Source organism: Macaca nemestrina, chromosome 3 (assembly GCF_043159975.1).
Source record: "Macaca nemestrina isolate mMacNem1 chromosome 3, mMacNem.hap1, whole genome shotgun sequence".
Taxonomy (NCBI): Eukaryota; Metazoa; Chordata; class Mammalia; order Primates; family Cercopithecidae; genus Macaca; species Macaca nemestrina.
The window spans coordinates 120,843,580-120,856,589 of record NC_092127.1 but is presented as its reverse complement, the minus strand read 5'-3'; positions in this window follow the sequence as shown (position 1 = coordinate 120,856,589).

Below are 13,010 nucleotides of genomic sequence, written 5' to 3'. Positions count from 1 at the left end.
CTCTGTTTGTCAGTAACTGGTGTGTAAGAATGCTTGTGATTTTTGCACATTAATTTTGTATCCTGAGACTTTGCTGAAGTTGCTTATCAGCTTAAGGAGATTTTGGGCTGAGACAATGGGATTTTCTAAATATACAATCATGTCATCTGCAAAGAGGGACAATTTGACTTCTTCTTTTCCTAACTGAATACCCTTGATTTCTTTCTCTTGCCTGATTGCCCTGGCCAGAACTTCCAACACTATGTTGAATAGGAGTGGTGAGAGAGGGCATCCCTGTCTTGTGCCGGTTTTCAAAGGGAATGCTTCCAGTTTTTGCCCATTCAGTATGATATTGGCTGTGGGTTTATCATAAACAGCTCTTATTATTTTGAGAAAACGTTCCATCAATACCAAATTTACTGAGAGTTTTTAGCATGAAGGGCTGTTGAATTTTGTCAAAGACCTTTTCTGCATCTATTGAGATAATCATGTGGTTTTTGTCTTTGGTTCTGTTTATATGCTGGATTACATTTACTGATTTGCATATGTTGAACCAGCCTTGCATCCCAGGGATGAAGCCCACTTGATCATGGTGGATAAGCTTTTTGGTGTGCTGCTGGATTTGGTTTGCCAGTATTTTATTGAGGATTTTTGCATCAATGTTCATCAGGGATATTGGTCTAAAATTCTGTTTTTTTGTTGTTGTATCTCTGTCAGGCTTTGGTATCAGGATGATGTTGGCCTCATAAAATGAGTTAGGGAGGATTTCCTCTTTTTCTATTGATTGGAATAGTTTCAGAAGGAATGGTACCAACTCCTCCTTGTACCTCTGGTAGAATTCAGCTGTGAACCCATCTGGTCCTGGACTTTTTTTGGTTGGTAGGCTATTAATTATTGCCTCAATTTCAGAGCTGCTATTGGTCTATTCAGGGATTCAACTTCTTCCTGGTTTAGCCTTGGGAGAGTGTAAGTGTCCAGGGAATTATCCATTTCTTCTAGGTTTTCTAGTTTATTTGCATAAAGGTGTTTATAGTATTCTCTGATGGTAGTTTGTATTTCTGTGGGGTCAGTGGTGACATCCCCTTTATCTTTTTTTATTATTATACTTTAAGTTCTAGGGTACATGTGCATAATGTGCAGGTTTGTTACATATGTATACTTGTGCCATGTTGCTGTGCTGCACCCATCAACTCGTCAGCACCCATCAACTCGTCATTTACATCAGGTATAACTCCCAATGCAATCCCTCCCCCCTTCCCCCCTCCCCATGATAGGCCCTGGTGTGTGATGTTCCCCTTCTCGAGTCCAAGTAATCTCATTGTTCAGTTCCCACCTATGAGTGAGAACATGCGGTGTTTGGTTTTCTGTTCTTGTGATAGTTTGCTAAGAATGATGGTTTCCAGCTGCATCCATGTTCCTACAAAGGACACAAATTCATCCTTTTTTATGGCTGCATAATATTACATGGTGTATATGTGCCACATTTTCTTAATCCAGTCTGTCACTGATGGACATTTGGGTTAATTCCAAGTCTTTGCTATTGTGAATAGTGCCGCAATAAACATACATGTGCATGTGTCTTTATAGCAGCATAATTTATAATCCTTTGGGTATATACCCAGTAATGGGATGGCTGGGTCATATGGTACATCTAGTTCTAGATCCTTGAGGAATCGCCATACTGTTTTCCATAATGGTTGAACTAGTTTACAATCCCACCAACAGTGTAAAAGTGTTCCTATTTCTCCACATCCTCTCCAGCACCTGCTGTTTCCTGACTTTTTAATGATAGCCATTCTAACTGGTGTGAGATGGTATCTCATTGTGGTTTTGATTTGCACCTCTCTGATGGCCAGTGATGATGAGCATTTTTTCATGTGTCTCTTGGCTGTATGAATGTCTTCTTTTGAGAAATGTCTGTTCATATCCTTTGCCCACTTTTTGATGGGGTTGTTTGTTTTTTTCTTGTAAATTTGTTTGAGTTCTTTGTAGGTTCTGGATAGTAGCCCTTTGTCAGATGGGTAGATTGCAAAAATTTTCTCCCATTCTGTAGGTTGCCAGTTCACTCTGATGGTAGTTTCTTTTGCTGTGCAGAAGCTCTTTAGTTTAATGAGATCCCATTTGTCAATTTTGGCTTTTGCTGCCGACGCTTTTGGTGTTTTAGACATGAAGTCTTTGCCCATGCCTATGTCCTGAATGGTACTACCTAGGTTTTCTTCTAGGATTTTTATGGTATTACGTCTAACATTTAAGTCTCTAATCCATCTTGAATTAATTTTCGTATAAGGAGTAAGGAAAGGATCCAGTTCCAGCTTTCTACTTATGGCTAGCCAATTTTCCCAGCACCATTTATTAAATAGGGAAACCTTTCCCCATTTCTTGTTTCTCTCGGGTTTTTCAAAGATCAGATGGCTGTAGATGTGTGGTATTATTTCTGAGGACTCTGTTCTGTTCCATTGGTCTATATCTCTGTTTTGGTACCAGTACCATGCTGTTTTAGTTACTGTAGCCTTGTAGTATAGTTTGAAGTCAGGTAGCGTGATGCCTCCAGCTTTGTTCTTTTGACTTAGGATTGTCTTGGAGATGCGGGCTCTTTTTTGGTTCCATATGAACTTTAAAGCAGTTTTTTCCAATTCTGTGAAGAAACTCATTGGTAGCTTGATGGGGATGGCATTGAATCTATAAATAACCTTGGGCAGTATGGCCATTTTCACGATATTGATTCTTCCTATCCATGAGCATGGTATGTTCTTCCATTTGTTTGTGTCCTCTTTTATTTCACTGAGCAGTGCTTTGTAGTTCTCCTTGAAGAGGTCCTTTACATCCCTTGTAAGTTGGATTCCTAGATATTTTATTCTCTTTGAAGTGATTGTGAATGGAAGTTCATTCATGATTTGGCTCTCTGTTTGTCTGTTACTGGTGTATAAGAATGCTTGTGATTTTTGCACATTAATTTTGTATCCTGAGACTTTGCTGAAGTTGCTTATCAGCTTAAGGAGATTTTGGGCTGAGACAATGGGATTTTCTAAATATACAATCATGTCATCTGCAAAGAGGGACAATTTGACTTCTTCTTTTCCTAACTGAATACCCTTGATTTCTTTCTCTTGCCTGATTGCCCTAGCCAGAACTTCCAACACTATGTTGAATAGGAGTGGTGAGAGAGGGCATCCCTGTCTTGTGCCAGTTTTCAAAGGGAATTTTTCCAGTTTTTGCCCATTCAGTATGATATTGGCTGTGCGTTTGTCATAAATAGCTCTTATTATTTTGAGGTACGTTCCATCAATACCGAATTTATTGAGCGTTTTTAGCATGAAGGTCTGTTGAGTTTTGTCAAAAGCCTTTTCTGCATCTATTGAGATAATCATGTGGTTTTTGTCTTTGGTTCTGTTTATATGCTGGATTACATTTACTGATTTGCATATGTTGAACCAGCCTTGCATCCCAGGGATGAAGCCCACTTGATCATGGTGGATAAGCTTTTTGGTGTGCTGCTGGATTTGGTTTGCCAGTATTTTATTGAGGATTTTTGCATCAATGTTCATCAGGGATATTGGTCTAAAATTCTGTTTTTTTGTTGTTGTATCTCTGTCAGGCTTTGGTATCAGGATGATGTTGGCCTCATAAAATGAGTTAGGGAGGATTTCCTCTTTTTCTATTGATTGGAATAGTTTCAGAAGGAATGGTACCAACTCCTCCTTGTACCTCTGGTAGAATTCAGCTGTGAACCCATCTGGTCCTGGACTTTTTTTGGTTGGTAGGCTATTAATTATTGCCTCAATTTCAGAGCTGCTATTGGTCTATTCAGGGATTCAACTTCTTCCTGGTTTAGTCTTGGGAGAGTGTAAGTGTCCAGGGAATTATCCATTTCTTCTAGGTTTTCTAGTTTATTTGCATAAAGGTGTTTATAGTATTCTCTGATGGTAGTTTGTATTTCTGTGGGGTCAGTGGTGACATCCCCTTTATCTTTTTTTATTATTATACTTTAAGTTCTAGGGTACATGTGCATAATGTGCAGGTTTGTTACATATGTATACTTGTGCCATGTTGCTGTGCTGCACCCATCAACTCGTCAGCACCCATCAACTCGTCATTTACATCAGGTATAACTCCCAATGCAATCCCTCCCCCCTTCCCCCCTCCCCATGATAGGCCCTGGTGTGTGATGTTCCCCTTCTCGAGTCCAAGTAATCTCATTGTTCAGTTCCCACCTATGAGTGAGAACATGCGGTGTTTGGTTTTCTGTTCTTGTGATAGTTTGCTAAGAATGATGGCTTCCAGCTGCATCCATGTTCTAACATTTTCTTAATCCAGTCTGTCACTGATGGACATTTGGGTTAATTCCAAGTCTTTGCTATTGTGAATAGTGCCGCAATAAACATACATGTGCATGTGTCTTTATAGCAGCATAATTTATAATCCTTTGGGTATATACCCAGTAATGGGATGGCTGGGTCATATGGTACATCTAGTTCTAGATCCTTGAGGAATCGCCATACTGTTTTCCATAATGGTTGAACTAGTTTACAATCCCACCAACAGTGTAAAAGTGTTCCTATTTCTCCACATCCTCTCCAGCACCTGCTGTTTCCTGACTTTTTAATGATAGCCATTCTAACTGGTGTGAGATGGTATCTCATTGTGGTTTTGATTTGCACCTCTCTGATGGCCAGTGATGATGAGCATTTTTTCATGTGTCTCTTGGCTGTATGAATGTCTTCTTTTGAGAAATGTCTGTTCATATCCTTTGCCCACTTTTTGATGGGGTTGTTTGTTTTTTTCTTGTAAATTTGTTTGAGTTCTTTGTAGGTTCTGGATAGTAGCCCTTTGTCAGATGGGTAGATTGCAAAAATTTTCTCCCATTCTGTAGGTTGCCAGTTCACTCTGATGGTAGTTTCTTTTGCTGTGCAGAAGCTCTTTAGTTTAATGAGATCCCATTTGTCAATTTTGGCTTTTGCTGCCGACGCTTTTGGTGTTTTAGACATGAAGTCTTTGCCCATGCCTATGTCCTGAATGGTACTACCTAGGTTTTCTTCTAGGATTTTTATGGTATTACGTCTAACATTTAAGTCTCTAATCCATCTTGAATTAATTTTCGTATAAGGAGTAAGGAAAGGATCCAGTTCCAGCTTTCTACTTATGGCTAGCCAATTTTCCCAGCACCATTTATTAAATAGGGAAACCTTTCCCCATTTCTTGTTTCTCTCGGGTTTTTCAAAGATCAGATGGCTGTAGATGTGTGGTATTATTTCTGAGGACTCTGTTCTGTTCCATTGGTCTATATCTCTGTTTTGGTACCAGTACCATGCTGTTTTAGTTACTGTAGCCTTGTAGTATAGTTTGAAGTCAGGTAGCGTGATGCCTCCAGCTTTGTTCTTTTGACTTAGGATTGTCTTGGAGATGCGGGCTCTTTTTTGGTTCCATATGAACTTTAAAGCAGTTTTTTCCAATTCTGTGAAGAAACTCATTGGTAGCTTGATGGGGATGGCATTGAATCTATAAATAACCTTGGGCAGTATGGCCATTTTCACGATATTGATTCTTCCTATCCATGAGCATGGTATGTTCTTCCATTTGTTTGTGTCCTCTTTTATTTCACTGAGCAGTGCTTTGTAGTTCTCCTTGAAGAGGTCCTTTACATCCCTTGTAAGTTGGATTCCTAGGTATTTTATTCTCTTTGAAGCAATTGTGAATGGAAGTTCATTCCTGATTTGGCTCTCTGTTTGTCTGTTACTGGTGTGTAAGAATGCTTGTGATTTTTGCACATTAATTTTGTATCCTGAGACTTTGCTGAAGTTGCTTATCAGCTTAAGGAGATTTTGGGCTGAGACAATGGGATTTTCTAAATATACAATCATGTCATCTGCAAAGAGGGACAATTTGACTTCTTCTTTTCCTAACTGAATACCCTTGATTTCTTTCTCTTGCCTGATTGCCCTGGCCAGAACTTCCAACACTATGTTGAATAGGAGTGGTGAGAGAGGGCATCCCTGTCTTGTGCCGGTTTTCAAAGGGAATGCTTCCAGTTTTTGCCCATTCAGTATGATATTGGCTGTGGGTTTATCATAAACAGCTCTTATTATTTTGAGAAAACGTTCCATCAATACCAAATTTACTGAGAGTTTTTAGCATGAAGGGCTGTTGAATTTTGTCAAAGACCTTTTCTGCATCTATTGAGATAATCATGTGGTTTTTGTCTTTGGTTCTGTTTATATGCTGGATTACATTTACTGATTTGCATATGTTGAACCAGCCTTGCATCCCAGGGATGAAGCCCACTTGATCATGGTGGATAAGCTTTTTGGTGTGCTGCTGGATTTGGTTTGCCAGTATTTTATTGAGGATTTTTGCATCAATGTTCATCAGGGATATTGGTCTAAAATTCTGTTTTTTTGTTGTTGTATCTCTGTCAGGCTTTGGTATCAGGATGATGTTGGCCTCATAAAATGAGTTAGGGAGGATTTCCTCTTTTTCTATTGATTGGAATAGTTTCAGAAGGAATGGTACCAACTCCTCCTTGTACCTCTGGTAGAATTCAGCTGTGAACCCATCTGGTCCTGGACTTTTTTTGGTTGGTAGGCTATTAATTATTGCCTCAATTTCAGAGCTGCTATTGGTCTATTCAGGGATTCAACTTCTTCCTGGTTTAGCCTTGGGAGAGTGTAAGTGTCCAGGGAATTATCCATTTCTTCTAGGTTTTCTAGTTTATTTGCATAAAGGTGTTTATAGTATTCTCTGATGGTAGTTTGTATTTCTGTGGGGTCAGTGGTGACATCCCCTTTATCTTTTTTTATTATTATACTTTAAGTTCTAGGGTACATGTGCATAATGTGCAGGTTTGTTACATATGTATACTTGTGCCATGTTGCTGTGCTGCACCCATCAACTCGTCAGCACCCATCAACTCGTCATTTACATCAGGTATAACTCCCAATGCAATCCCTCCCCCCTTCCCCCCTCCCCATGATAGGCCCTGGTGTGTGATGTTCCCCTTCTCGAGTCCAAGTAATCTCATTGTTCAGTTCCCACCTATGAGTGAGAACATGCGGTGTTTGGTTTTCTGTTCTTGTGATAGTTTGCTAAGAATGATGGTTTCCAGCTGCATCCATGTTCTAACATTTTCTTAATCCAGTCTGTCACTGATGGACATTTGGGTTAATTCCAAGTCTTTGCTATTGTGAATAGTGCCGCAATAAACATACATGTGCATGTGTCTTTATAGCAGCATAATTTATAATCCTTTGGGTATATACCCAGTAATGGGATGGCTGGGTCATATGGTACATCTAGTTCTAGATCCTTGAGGAATCGCCATACTGTTTTCCATAATGGTTGAACTAGTTTACAATCCCACCAACAGTGTAAAAGTGTTCCTATTTCTCCACATCCTCTCCAGCACCTGCTGTTTCCTGACTTTTTAATGATAGCCATTCTAACTGGTGTGAGATGGTATCTCATTGTGGTTTTGATTTGCACCTCTCTGATGGCCAGTGATGATGAGCATTTTTTCATGTGTCTCTTGGCTGTATGAATGTCTTCTTTTGAGAAATGTCTGTTCATATCCTTTGCCCACTTTTTGATGGGGTTGTTTGTTTTTTTCTTGTAAATTTGTTTGAGTTCTTTGTAGGTTCTGGATAGTAGCCCTTTGTCAGATGGGTAGATTGCAAAAATTTTCTCCCATTCTGTAGGTTGCCAGTTCACTCTGATGGTAGTTTCTTTTGCTGTGCAGAAGCTCTTTAGTTTAATGAGATCCCATTTGTCAATTTTGGCTTTTGCTGCCGACGCTTTTGGTGTTTTAGACATGAAGTCTTTGCCCATGCCTATGTCCTGAATGGTACTACCTAGGTTTTCTTCTAGGATTTTTATGGTATTACGTCTAACATTTAAGTCTCTAATCCATCTTGAATTAATTTTCGTATAAGGAGTAAGGAAAGGATCCAGTTCCAGCTTTCTACTTATGGCTAGCCAATTTTCCCAGCACCATTTATTAAATAGGGAAACCTTTCCCCATTTCTTGTTTCTCTCGGGTTTTTCAAAGATCAGATGGCTGTAGATGTGTGGTATTATTTCTGAGGACTCTGTTCTGTTCCATTGGTCTATATCTCTGTTTTGGTACCAGTACCATGCTGTTTTAGTTACTGTAGCCTTGTAGTATAGTTTGAAGTCAGGTAGCGTGATGCCTCCAGCTTTGTTCTTTTGACTTAGGATTGTCTTGGAGATGCGGGCTCTTTTTTGGTTCCATATGAACTTTAAAGCAGTTTTTTCCAATTCTGTGAAGAAACTCATTGGTAGCTTGATGGGGATGGCATTGAATCTATAAATAACCTTGGGCAGTATGGCCATTTTCACGATATTGATTCTTCCTATCCATGAGCATGGTATGTTCTTCCATTTGTTTGTGTCCTCTTTTATTTCACTGAGCAGTGCTTTGTAGTTCTCCTTGAAGAGGTCCTTTACATCCCTTGTAAGTTGGATTCCTAGATATTTTATTCTCTTTGAAGTGATTGTGAATGGAAGTTCATTCATGATTTGGCTCTCTGTTTGTCTGTTACTGGTGTATAAGAATGCTTGTGATTTTTGCACATTAATTTTGTATCCTGAGACTTTGCTGAAGTTGCTTATCAGCTTAAGGAGATTTTGGGCTGAGACAATGGGATTTTCTAAATATACAATCATGTCATCTGCAAAGAGGGACAATTTGACTTCTTCTTTTCCTAACTGAATACCCTTGATTTCTTTCTCTTGCCTGATTGCCCTAGCCAGAACTTCCAACACTATGTTGAATAGGAGTGGTGAGAGAGGGCATCCCTGTCTTGTGCCAGTTTTCAAAGGGAATTTTTCCAGTTTTTGCCCATTCAGTATGATATTGGCTGTGCGTTTGTCATAAATAGCTCTTATTATTTTGAGGTACATTCCATCAATACCGAATTTATTGAGCGTTTTTAGCATGAAGGTCTGTTGAGTTTTGTCAAAAGCCTTTTCTGCATCTATTGAGATAATCATGTGGTTCTTCTCTTTGGTTCTGTTTATATGCTGGATTATGTTTATTGATTTGCGAATGTTGAACCAGCCTTGCATCCCAGGGATGAAGCCCACTTGATCATGGTGGATAAGCTTTTTGATGTGCTTCTGAATCCGGTTTGCCAGTATTTTATTGAGGATTTTTGCATCGATGTTCATCAGGGATATTGGACTAAAATTCTCCTTTTTTGTTGTGTCTCTCCAGGCTTTGGCATCAGGATGATGTTGGCCTCATAAAATGAGTTAGGGAGGATTCCCTCTTTTTCTATTGATTGGAATAGTTTCAGAAGGAATGGTACCAGCTCCTCCTTGTACCTCTGGTAGAATTCAGCTGTGAATCCATCTGGTCCTGGACTTTTTTTGGTTGGTAGGCTATTAATTATTGCCTCAATTTCAGAGCTGCTATTGGTCTATTCAGGGATTTAAATTCTTCCTGGTTTAGTCTTGGGAGAGTGTAAGTGTCCAGGAAATTATCCATTTCTTCTAGGTTTTCTAGTTTATTTGCGTAGAGGTGTTTATAGTATTCTCTGATGGTAGTTTGTATTTCTGTGGGGTTGGTGGTGATATCCCTTTTATCATTTTTTATTGCGTCTATTTCATTCTTCTCTCTTTTCTTCTTTATTAGTCTTGCTAGCAGTCTGTCAATTTTGTTGATCTTTTCAAAAAACCAATTCCTGGATTCGTTGATTTTTTGGAGGGTTTTTTTGTGTCTCTATCTCCTTCAGTTCTGCTCTGATCTTAGTTATTTCTTGCCTTCCGCTAGCTTTTGAATGTGCTTGCTCTTGCTTCTCTAGTTCTTTTATTTGTGATGTTAGATTGTCAATTTTAGATCTTTCCTGCTTTCTCTTGTGGTCATTTAGTGCTATAAATTTCCCTCTACACACTGCTTTAAATGTGTCCCAGAGATTCTGGTATGTTGTATCTTTGTTCTCATTGGTTTCAAAGAACATCTTTATTTCTGCCTTCATTTCGTTATGTACCCAGTAGTCATTCAGGAGCAGGTTGTTCAGTTTCCATGTAATTGAGCAGTTTTGATTGAGTTTCTTAGTCCTGAGTTCTAGTTTGATTGCACTGTGGTCTGAGAGACAGTTTGTTATAATTTCTGTTCTTGTACATTTGCTGAGGAGTGCTTTACTTCCAATTATGTGGTCAATTTTGGAATAGGTGCGATGTGGTGCTGAGAAGAATGTATATTCTGTTGATTTGGGGTGGAGAGTTCTATAGATGTCTATTAGGTCTGCTTGCTGCATCAACTAACGAGCAAAATAACCAGTTAATATCATAATGGCATGATCAAGTTCACACATAACAATATTAACCTTAAATAAATGGACTAAATGCTCCAATTAAAAGATACAGACTGGCAAACTGGATAAAGAATCAAGACCCATCAGTCTGCTGTATTCAGGAGACCCATCTCACATGCAGAGACATACATAGGCTCAAAATAAAGGGATGGAGGAAGATTTACCAAGCAAATGGAGAACAAAAAAAAGCAGGGCTTGCCATACTAGTCTCTGATAAAATAGACTTTAAACCATCAAAGATCAAAAGAGACAAAGAAGGCCATTACATAATGGTAAAGGGATCAATTCAACAGGAAGAGCTAACTATCCTAAATATATATGCACCCAATACAGGAGCACCCAGATTCATAAAGCAAGTCCTTAGAGACTTACAAAGAGACGTAGACTCCCATACAATAATTATGGGAGACTTCAACACTCCACTGTCAACATTAGACAGATCAATGAGACAGAAAGTTAACAAGGATATCCAGGAATTGAACTCATCTCTGCAGCAAGCTGACCCTTTATCTTTTTTTATTGCATCTATTTGATTCTTCTCTCTTTTCTTTTTTATTAGTCTTGCTAGCAGTCTATCAATTTTGTTGATCTTTTCAGAAAACCAGCTTCTGGATTCACTGATTTTTTGGAGGGTTTTTTGTGTCTCTATCTCCTTCAGTTCTGCTCCGATCTTAGTTATTTCTTGCCTTCTGCTAGATTTTGAATGTGGTTGCTCTTGCTTCTCTAGTTCTTTTACTTGTGGTGTTATGGTGTCAATTTTAGATCTTTCCAGCTTTCTCTTGTGGGCATTTAGTGCTATAAATTTCCCTCTACAAAGTGCTTTAAATGTGTCCCAGAGATTCTGGTATTTTGACTCAAACAGAAAATCTGCATACATGAACCATCAAGTGCAAAGCAGAGTTTTAAAATTATGAAGTAGGCTTGACTTTATTGAACAATTTGCTGTTCTACCCAGATGTTATCAGAGAGAACTGATGTGCATCAATTATCAGTAAAAAAATTAAAATAATTATTTATGGTAGATATTATAAGGAATTTGATGATGGCATATTACATAATTTCATATAGGATTTAACTTGTTTAATTACACACAGATACACTTTGAAAATAATTTATCTTGGCAGGATCACCAGCATGTGTGTGGGGGAATATAAATCAAATGTTTCAAGTCAACCTTAAAACTAAAATGTTTCACAGATTGATTCTTTTCTAATTCTGATTTGCTGTGTATTTTTATCTTGCTTGGAATTTGCATTTAGTCAAACTTTCTTTTACATCTGCTGAGAGACACTGTAGTTTAATGACAGTCATAGTAAGATGTTGGGAAGACACCCAAGTGTTTCAAGAAGGAAAGTGACATGTCCGATTTATATTTTTAAAAGATCACTCAAAGTGCTAGGTGTAGAATGGGTTGCAAGCGATGGGGTATGTCAAAATTTAAATATTAAAAAAAAAAATTAAGAGACACTATAAATGACCAAAAGAAGACATGGCAAACAAACTTAAAATTCAGGCAGGAGCATGGGGTAAATATTTACAGCATATATAAAAGACAATGTTAGTATGCTGAGATAGGTAAAAGTCCTAAAATCAGTAAGAGCAAAATGAACTAATGGAAATAGGCAAGAAATTCACACTGTTCACAGATGAAATATTCATATGGCCAATAACATATGGTAACAAATTCAGTTCAACCTAGGTTTGGGAAAATACAAGCAATGAGTTATAAATTTTTATTTATACATTTAAAAAAGAATTTAATCATATTAATTAAGAATGAAATGAAACAGCATCATATGCTACCACTGAGAGTGTGACTAAACATAAGCAATTCAAAATTAAAAATATATTTGCTTTGTGTCTACCCTCCATGTTAGACATAGTCCAAAGGATGTAAAGGGATATTTAGTAGAATGATATTGTTTATATGTATAAATATAATATGTGTGTATATATGTGTGTATATATATACTATAAATAGTATATATAGTATATAATGTATATATACACTTATATATAGTATATATACTATATAGTATATATACTCTATATACTACTATATACCAAATACTACTATATATAGTATATATAATCTATATTGTATATACTATATACTACATTTATGCTATATATACTATAGTGTGTGTATATATATGTTAAAAGATACTCAAACAATGATATGTGCTTTCTACAGGTACATATTCATGAACACAGAAATATATAGAAAAAGATCTGGAAACATAAACACCAGCCTGGTTATAATAATTATCTCTGGGTGAATAACCAGACTTTGCAAATCAGCAAATCAAAAAAAAGAATTTAATCTTTTTGTTCCCATTTTTTAAATCAGGAAAATGTATTTCATGTAAAGACAGTATAATAGAGTGTGTAGAAGTGCAGCCTCTGGAGTCAGACTGGATGATTTTAAATTGTACCTCTGTCATTTACACATATGTGACTTTAGACAAGTTACTTACATTCTTTGTTCCTTAGGGTTTTCATCTGTAAAATGAAGATAAAAATGGAATTTACTTATACATCTTCTTGAATACATTTGATAATTAAACTGAGATTAAAAAAATATAGAGATAGATACATAAAGAGTTTAGCATCAACCCTACCACATAGTACATGTTAATTCTCAAGATAGGTGTAATTTGAAGTATTTCTGAAATTCAATGTGATTCCAAGGAAAGAGATTAC